The sequence below is a fragment of the Molothrus ater genome, chromosome 1, assembly GCF_012460135.2.
Source record: "Molothrus ater isolate BHLD 08-10-18 breed brown headed cowbird chromosome 1, BPBGC_Mater_1.1, whole genome shotgun sequence".
NCBI classification, from domain to species: Eukaryota; Metazoa; Chordata; class Aves; order Passeriformes; family Icteridae; genus Molothrus; species Molothrus ater.
In genome coordinates, this window is record NC_050478.2 from 146,223,729 (window position 1) to 146,233,516 (window position 9,788).

Sequence of the window (9,788 nt, forward strand, 5' to 3'; positions counted from 1 at the left end):
CCTGCACAGGTTTTCAGGTGTGGGAGCAGCTGGGTTTGGGATGGGGTAATGGGGACACAGGCCTCCAGCTTAACACTGTGGCTCAGGTGTCACCTGGGCAGGAGGAGCCTGCAAGTCACTCAGTCTGACGGGGCTCTCATTTATTTGCAGAAACACCTGCCACACCACAAACCCTGAAAAAACATTATTTTTTTTTCATTTTTCCCCTAGAGAATTCGCAATCTAACAGATAAGTTGCACTTCAGGCATCTTTATTAAACTTTCCCTTGGGACCAATTTGATTCACTTCATGTGACATGGCACTGAAGGCTGGGGACTCCAGCAGTGGGACAGCCTCTCTCACCCTTCCTCCTGCAGGTTCTGCCCTCGTGGAATAGACCTGGAGGGCTGTGGATGAAGTGAGAACCAGTTTGCTACACAGTCCTGCACTTGATAACCAGCTTGAAAAAGAGGTCAATGAAACAGTTGTTTGTATTTTTGTAGCTGAATATTTGCATTCTGTCATTTTTCTTCCTTGGATATTAATACAGGGGGATAATTTGTAGGAAAACCCCGGGGATCCTGATCACACAGGCACTCCAGATGCTTTGTGCACAGAGCACAGTGCCTGTGCAGAAGTCTTCCAGTAGCTGGAGCAAAAAGCATCTTCTGCTGCTCCACAATAAGGAAAACATCCTGTGTGTCCTCCTTGCACTATTTATCTGTTCCCAGTAGGACTGTGAAGTAGCAGCCCTGTGCAAACACAAAGACTGAGACAGGGGGCACAACTAACTTGTGCCACTTATGAGGGAGACAGCTGTCACCAGTCCTGCCCATCTGTTATTGCCACTAAATCTTTTCCACCCACTAAGACATTTGAGTTTGTTTCACCCCAAGAAAATCCCAGTGCTTCCAGGTCTGGAGAATGAGAACAAAAAAGCTAAATCTAATATTTCTACAAATTTGATTCTTCAGTGCTGCTGGAAGGCAGAAAAGGTATTCACCACTGATATTACAAATGATTAGTGTTGGTGCATCATTTCTTGGGGATGTAGGTGCCTCTGTCACTGTGCCATGCACTCTTTCAGTCCTTTCCCATTGTCCTCTGCACCTCTACAAACCTTGACAGGTGCTTCTTTCACTGTTGCAAAGGACACAGATGAAGTAGCTTATGTACTTCTGAAATGGGGACTCAGTGTGTTTTTTTCATAGTTTATCTTGTAGCCTGAAGGGCTCTGTCTCTGCACTAGCTGTTGGTTTCCCTGCCTTTGGTATTGCTCTGATACCTTTTGTATCTCTCCACCCTTATCTGTTTGTGCTGAGAGCTCCATTCTCTATTGTATCAGTTTATTTCCCTCTGTTTAAGCCTCATTATAGTCTAATTTCCTCTTATTACTCTAAACTGCCCATCTCTCTATTCTATGTTTTCAACATATTTTATCTCAGTATCAATCTACAACCATTCCTGTTATACCTGAGACTCTCTGAAAATTTCCTCAAATTTGTAAACTGAGGTTTTGTTAGCTCTGCCACCATTTTGCAATAGGCTTTTTTTAAAAAAATAAGTTAAGCTGACAGTCATAATATACATTTGATAAATCTCATATAAAAGAATGTGGATTTTTGCACGTGTCAGTAATAGGAACAGGGTGCCTGATAGTCCCATTGCTGCTATCCTATCATCTATCCAGCACTGCTACTCAACAGGCGAAGACAAACTGCTGAGGAGAGTCACAATGTTGGAAAACCTAATTTTGGATTTCAGACCTTGAAGTTTAAATTCTATTTGATATTATAAATGAGATCTTATTATGTACCTTACAAATATACAAATTATGGCCAGTCATTAATGAAAACCAAACCTTTACTTAATCCATTAGTAGTTGGCTGAATGGTGATACCTGGATTTTGGGACATTTAATATTTATTATTTTTTCCATATGAATAAAGATGTTCCAGCAGTCCAATCTCGGACTGAGAACAGCAAAAAATAACTCTGTCATGAATAAAGCAAATATAAGCACTTCCCAAACAGCCTTGAATTTGGGATTACTTACTGAAAATTTTTAATAAGTGTGACTATGTTCAGAAATTTTTAGGTCTGAACATATGCTTTCACAATTCATGCATGCATATTTAACATTTTTTTAAAAAAAAACTTAATAAAAACACTTTCAGTGAGTAATTCTCCTAAAAAAAAACTCCGTATGGATGTCCATGTAGAGAAAAAAAAATTAATTGAAGAAAAATTTAGGAAGACAGGGGGAAGACATGTCTGCACTAGCAGAAATCATACTGCCTGGTTCCAGGGCATTGTGGGGAAAAATCTTGACAGGATCTTTGTATTGATCTGATTAGGCAGTATATTTTTTGGGTCAACCTGTTATATTTTTTCCATGTTTTCGAAAGCTATCATTTAGATTTAAATGGGTGTTTTGTTCAACCTGAAAGAGATCATTTTTTTTGGAAGCCTTATTTTTTTTGTTTGTTTTTAAAGAAAAAAGAAACCTAAAGCTATAAAAGCAAGCAAGTAGAAACAGCCCAGACTTGAGGTGATCTAAGACAGCTGCCTTCAGATCTCTGCTTGATCAGAGAAATTTAAAACCAGCTCCAAATGTGGATGATGGAGGAAATAATGCCAGTCAGTTCACTTTGGTGAGTGCCTCCTCCCTGGCTGATATTCCTCCTCCTGGCTGTCTCCCAGTGGTGCTGAAGTCAGGAGCTGAGATGCAGAGAGCTGCACTCCAGAGGAGCCTGCAGCCAGGTGGGAGGGAGCCCCCTGGGAATGGGAAAATGGGGATGCAGAGCCCGGTTCTGGCTGAGGCTGGGAGATCAGCCAGAGAGGGGAGAGCATCAGTGATCCCACAGCAACTTCCACTGATTTTTCATGGCCCATTGTGGGGAAAGGCAAAATTCTTGTGAAAGCTGAAATAAAATATCACTGCTCCAGGTGAAACTAGCTCAGCTTTTGGCTTGTTCTGACTCACTGTATTTAATTCAAATTTCTAAATGCTTTTGCATCAAATTGGAGCTGTTTCTGAAAATGCACATCCACCTTCAAACTTGTCTTTTCTGCTCCTGATCCCTCTCCCTCCATTCTGTGGTTATGTCTGGCTGTTTCCATGTTCTGTTTTGGCACTACCCTGTTGGCATTTTTTTCAGCAACCTCAAAAGAAAAAGGAGATAAAGATGGAGCCCTGTGGAGACACCCACCCTAATCCATGGCCAAGGCAGGGTACACATTCCCTGTGTGTAGCCCAGCCAAATGGGCTCAAACAGACCCCATCCTCCCCTACAGGGTGGGATAATCTGAACAAAAGGCTTGGATGCTGCTCAAGCAAGTGGGGGAGGATATTTCCTTCCAGTTCTCCAAGCTGTGGGCCAGGTGGGAGCCAGGAGCCTGGGTTTGTGCTCCAACACACAAACAAGCACTGTGGGCACACTGGAGCTCTGCAGCCCAAAACCTGGGGGTGGCAGCTGCTCCATGGGCAGCACCTGCTGTGCTTCAGAGGAGTGGGAGATCAATACCAGCCACCTGGAAGGGGAAGGGCAGTGCCTATTCTCTCCTTGGTTTCAGCCAAATATTGTCCCAATGTCCCTTGGTTTAGTCACTCTAAAGGAAGAGCCCCTGATCCTCCTGGTGGGTGATCTGCCTCTTCCCCTTCCCACATCTCTCTGAAGAGTGACAGGAGGGCTCGCTCTGCACCTCAGATCTCTGCAGATCAGTGGAGTGGGTGTGAAATTCTGTGAGGAGTTTTTGTTTCCCTTCAGTTCCCTCAGATCTCTGGATAATGAATGCAGCATTTACAAGCTGGTGGAATTAAGCAGCATTCAGTTTAATTAAGAGGTTGATTATTCAGGGAAGAAGAAATCAATGTGTCAATCAGGTATGTGGTCCAAAGTGTGGTGTGGGAGAAGATGAGCAAGGACCTACCTGCAGACAGCAAGGCAAGTATCCATGTGCTTCTTTGAGCAGTCTGACATGCCCACAGCCAGGCAGCACAGACCTCTGGAGTGACTTTTACAGCACTGTTTGTCAGCATTCAGGAGCTTCCTGCTCGGCCCCAAGTTAAGATTTACTATTCATATTACAATATCACTTAAGCATCCTGCATTGGCTCAGCTGGGAGTCACCTGGGCCATAAAGATGATCCCAGAGTAAACTTAGTAAAGTAAATTGAAAAGGTTAGGCTGAGTTTATCTCTTTCTTGTGTGCATTAAGGAAAGGAGGCTGTGGTATTTACCATCCTCGAGCTGAGCAGTTGTGACCTTGGAGGCATTTCAGGTTGACAAGAACAGGAAAATTCCATTTCCTGCTTGAGTCCAAATGGCAAGCAAAGCCCCAAAAGCTTATTGCCAAACATATATAGATTTTTTTCCATATTTATGGATGCCCAGGTCTCTTTTCTTAGTGACTGAGTGTGTGACAATGCCTTAGGTAAGTTCTTTCTCTTTCCTGCACCTTACTTCCCCAGAAGGAAAATTGCTGATAATGGTGGAATTTGTAGGATGATTAATCAGCTACAGACAAATGGAAATACTAAATATGAAAATCTCAGGTGTAAACTTTTGGGGAGGCAGAGTCTCAGCCTCTCTGTGGAAAACATCTGTATGATGGGATCCTAAGGCAGAACTAAATACTGGGGAATTTGAAATGAAGGTACATGTTCCCAGACTGCACCTCTCCTTTTTCCTGTCAGGATTTTACTGTTTTTCTCATCATTGTAAGTTCTCTTTTTTTTTCTCTTCAAGCTCTTGTGCCTTTTGATTTTCCTTGATGGTTTTGTATGAGCTTTCAGTTTTCTGACAATCTGTTGTTTTTAAGCCTCAGAGGTCAGTTTTTAGTCCCTGGCACATGCTTGATTTTTTTTTAAGATTTAAAGCTTATGAGAGCAGCCCTGATGCCACTGGTAGAAATACTCAAGTTCCCAAGTAAGGCATACATTTAAGAGCCTTGTTGAATAGATTTAAATCTGGTATAATGCTACAGAAGTAGGACAAGTTGTCTGGATTTATACCAGGTGTTTCGAAACAGAATCAGGACTTAGTCTTAATTTATTTCATTAGAAGCACCTCTAACACCTTAATAGATAGGTGCTCTGTTGTATAAATGCAGTTAAGGAGGATTATTTGAGACTTCCTCTATACTGTATTTCTGAAGGTATTCTGTCAAATATTGCAGCTGTAGTAGGAGTTACAGAAAGCACTGTGTCCCCATGGTACATTACATGCTGCACTTCCCAGTGGCAGTAAATGTTCTGGCTTAATCAAAAAGATCACATTTCTTTCTATTACTACCTGCCCAGAGAAGCTGGAATAACTTCTGGCCAAGGAATACATTAGTTTAAGTCTTAGATTTCAAAATGAAATTACACTCAAGTCTTGCAGATATGATTCATATGTCCCCCATTACTTCCAATCTCTTCCTTTTTCTCCTTCTAACTTGAATTTGTGTGAGAACTGCAGTGCTGTGGTAGTGCTGGCACTGGTCAGGGGCTCAGCAGGGCAGGCAGAGCATCCAGGCATCCCTTTTCCTGACCCATCCCTCTGTGCCATGCCTCTTCCCATCAGAGATTGTTCAGCTCAGCCATTCCTGGGCATTGTCTGCTCAGCCAGAGCCACTCTTGCACTGCCTGCAAATCATCCTCAGGCAGGCACAGCTTTGGATTTAAATCACAATGCTCTGCTCTTTGCAAGGCTCCTGGAGAGAGATCTGGGGGCATTTCAGGCTCTCCCCAGCCCAGTGGCTGCAGGAGGATCTTTTGTCCGTTTTTTATTTCCCTGCTGGGATGTGTGAGTGCCCCAGTTTGGAGAGGTGGGATAGCACTGGTACCCACCCTCTGCACGCACCTGTCCTGAAGATTTATGAAGTGATATTTTCAAGGAGTAAAGCATTATTGAAGCCAGGTGCCGTGATCTCTTGATAACAAATGGGATAAACATTGGGTAGTTTAATATTTAAAGAACAGTCTTTGGAATTGGGACATCTGTGGCCTTTTCCAGCTCTGCTAATGGCTTCCTGTCCGTCCCTGGACAAGACACATCCCGTCCCTGCCACTCCTCTCAGATTTCATATAATGTATCTATTTATCTGTGACCCCTTCTGGTGAACAGTGCTCTGACAGGCGCTGGTGGAAAGGCAGGTATAGCAGGTTCTGGGTGCTCATGAGACACTCAGGATCCTCTTTGGATGGAAGATTTTATCCTAGTGTGAATTTAGGGATGGAAAATTGCTCTTCCACCAGTCACCTTCAGTTTTATTTCTTTAGACTTTCTTGTTATTATCTGTTCCCAATATTACATCCACTATGTGACTTAAGTGCCAGGGATTTAGAGTATCATCGTGTCATGGCTCTAGGAAACATCTGACCAAAGGCAGTGGGAGCTGTATAAATGCAATAGCCTGAGACAGAGAAGATGGCTGGGAATTGATAATTTATGCATCCCTTTAAATTGATAAATTGATAAATTATGCATCCCTTTTAAACTCTGATTTGATGATTAGAAAACAAACACACATTCCTGTAGCTTAATCAATAAACCTTTTCACTTTTAAAGAGAAACCTGATGTTCACCTTTCTTCCTGTTTGGTGCATTTCCCTTTATTTCAGAGCTCAAGCATACATATAAATATAGCAAAGTTTCTGACCCTTTTGTATCATAGCAAAATATTCATAGAACAAAATTACAGAATGGTTTATCCAGGAGAGCAGTGTACATGGACCCAGTCAAACTGAGCAGTAGCCCAAACTCCAGCAATGAGAGTTTACTGTCTGACTCCTCCTAGTTTATACAATTCCTGGTTGTAGATCTTGAGATCTGTCACATCTTTAGTGGAACATCCTACTTGTCCATGTGAAATGTCTTCTTCCAGCTATGCACTCATTTAAGTATTTCTGTTGTCCTGAGAGTACATCTTAGTCTGGTGTGCACTTATTTGGCTGAGCTCCAGTGGCACACTCTGCCCAGACATCTTTCATAAATCATGCCCAATTTACTCCCATGTATTCTTTGAAGGACCACAACACAGAGTACAGCATGTCCCTGGATTCTTGGTGCCAGCTTCTGACTCAACTGCAATGTGCATATTTTGTGCTGGAGGACCTTTTTTCTGCAGTACTTAATGTTCGGTGAGAGTTTAATCAAGAAACATGAGTAATTGGCATTAACATCCACTTCTGAGCAAGAGAACAGCTTTGATAGCATCTACACTCATTAGACATTTCGTTCCAAACACTGTTCATTCCAGTCAGCACTCTTCATATTGGCTTCTACTTTGTAAATACAGCACAGATTCTGCTGGGCACAGAAGGAGGCCTTGAGCAAACACTCTGGTTACACAGAAGGAAGAAGCTTTGACTGTTGAAAAGAAAAAAGTGGAACGCAAGAGTTACTTTAAGAAAATTTCTAAGCAGTGTGCAACACAACAGAAAGACCTTCAATGACAGGACACAGGATTTATTTACTGGCTGCCTACCTGAAATGAGTAGGATTGGTTTTGCTCATGTTCTGGAGTGAATCACTGGAAAAGCTCAAGCTTCAACTTGGGAGGCCTGATGAAAGTTTGTTGGGCTGCACTTGTGGAACCAAAGCAATGATATGCAGTTAAGGAGCATCAGCCATGCCAGGAGTGAGATGGGAGGGAGCCAAACAGGTGTCCATGCTTTGCACTTGTCTGTTTGTGTGAAAATCCTAAACAGAAAATGGAGTGCGCCAGCAGGTCTGCACCACACCCCTTGTCCTCCTACCACTGGAATCAGGGCAGGTGAGAGACTTTTAATCACCTTACAGTCCCTGATTACTTTTTAAATGCATCTTAAATACAGAAAGAGTTAATAGGCATTCATGAATAAGATTTCCTCTGTCCACTATGGAAATGAAGAACACACTGTTATGGTTACAATGCCAAGGGGTAGAGTTTTGGTGTTGAATATTCTATACCATACACACATACATCCATGATGGGGGATGTGATTTCAGGAGGAAAGACCAGGGGCTGGAAGTGGGAAGGGGACCATCCTGCCTGGCTCTCTAAGGGAAGAAGGTATTGGGGGCAGCCAAGTTCAGTTTCCCTGGTGGTTGTCAAAACCAGCAAAACAAAGTAATGCTGATTTTCAGGTAGCTTATAAAATAACAATGTTGTGTTACTGTGGTATCTAAAATGGCCCTAGGGCAGAAGTTAGGAAATATGTTCTGTGTCAATTCACCCCTACACTCTCTGATTAAATTTGCACCCAAATCAAGTAGTACAAAGTTTCAAATTGTTTAATAAGTTGTCTTGACTAATAAGTTTTATTTATTTATTTCTTTATTTATTTTTAAACCATTACCCTGAAAATGTGGAGCAGCAGGAGCCCTGAATTTTGTATCTGTCAGTAGAAACAGTCTGGGTATCTTGCTCTGCTGTTCTATGATACTTTACACTTTCACAGCTTTAAGGCACTACTGAGGGAACGTGCCACCTATTATTTCAAGTAATGCTAACTAAGCTCATGTTGAGTGAAGCACAAAACCATCAATTTCTTTATATCAGTGTTTGAGAATAATGTGCCTATGCAAGGACTCTTGCATCCCAGTTGCCTGCTGTGACCATCTGACCTGAATTTTTACTCAGTGCTGCATCCTGCAGGGTGATCTGCAGTAGCCAAATCATTTCAGAGAGCTTTAGGCCCATGGCTTCCTAGGGGTGGTATAGCCAAGAGCCAGAAAATCTGAGCAGCCACTTCTCATTTAAGGAAGTGCCATTTGAGATCTGCCACCCTAGATATTACCTAACAGTATCATATAGGACTAGCCTGTTTAGGTCTTCATCTGGCACACAGCACTGAAACCTATGAAACTTGGCTTTGCTTGATTTTGGCCAAATCAATTTGCCCTCAGCTAAACACAAAATTTGTCAGGATGAAGATTATAGTAGTTGAGTGCCCTGGGACAACAGTTTCTCAGTCACCTTTCCTTAGACAGAATATTTTTGTTCTTACCAGCCTTACATTCTTCATGCCTATATCCCAGGGAAAAGGCTAAGGTAAAATCAGTTAATCTTTCTCTCTGCCTGGGCTCAAGGCTGATCTGGGAGACTGGTTCAGCATGAGAGCTCTTCCCCCACCACCCACAGGTGAACATGCTGCCAAATCTCACCTCTGACTCTCATTTGCTGCCCTCAAGTCATCCCATCTCATGCCACCTCAGGTGCCATGAGGCATTTGTGGGATAACACTTGCAGTGCAGACCCTCTTGATGCTGTTTTCCTGTTGCCCAGAAGAAGCACTGAAGGAATTACAGCCCACTGGACAGATACTTATAGATGCTGAGGGCCACAGTCCCTTCTTTTGACCTGTTCCAAACATCACTTTTCTTCTGAAAAACTAGTAAAAGCCCAGCATTGGGCTGTTTACTGTTGCTGTCACTTCCTAGTAGCTGCAACAAAACATGGGTTGCTCCACCCAATAAATTTCCATTTCTCATCTCCTCTTTCCTTTGTTTCCTCCACTACTCCTGTGCTTTTCTTCTCTCTTAGAGAATCAGATGGGTCTTAGGCTGGAGTAACAACTGACTCTCAGGAGCAGTCCAAGAGTGTAGCTCTGATTCTTCCAGGACATGGAGGGAGAAGTCTGTCAAGGGGACAGAAAGTGAGGTAGTTGAGCAAAAGCAGAAGGATGATACAGTACTGATGGACCAGAAGAAATAATGAGCTCAAGGAAAGAGTGTGAGGGCAGAAAAAGGGGTAAATGATAGAGATAAGAGCATAAATATGGGCAGGAAGAAACAACACAAGGCCTTAAAGACAGAATTAGCATTATGATGAAAAG

At 42.6% G+C, this 9,788-nt stretch overlaps 1 long non-coding RNA gene across 1 annotated transcript; it reads right to left on the minus strand.

Moving 5' to 3' along the window:
• Window positions 1-6,565: 6,565 nt before the first annotated feature.
• LOC118698650 (uncharacterized) lies at window positions 6,566-9,572 on the minus strand. The gene is made up of 2 exons (XR_004981930.1): window positions 7,457-9,572; window positions 6,566-7,338 (listed from the first exon to the last, which is right to left on the minus strand). It is a non-coding gene; the product is annotated as an uncharacterized LOC118698650 (long non-coding RNA).
• Window positions 9,573-9,788: the final 216 nt, after the last annotated feature.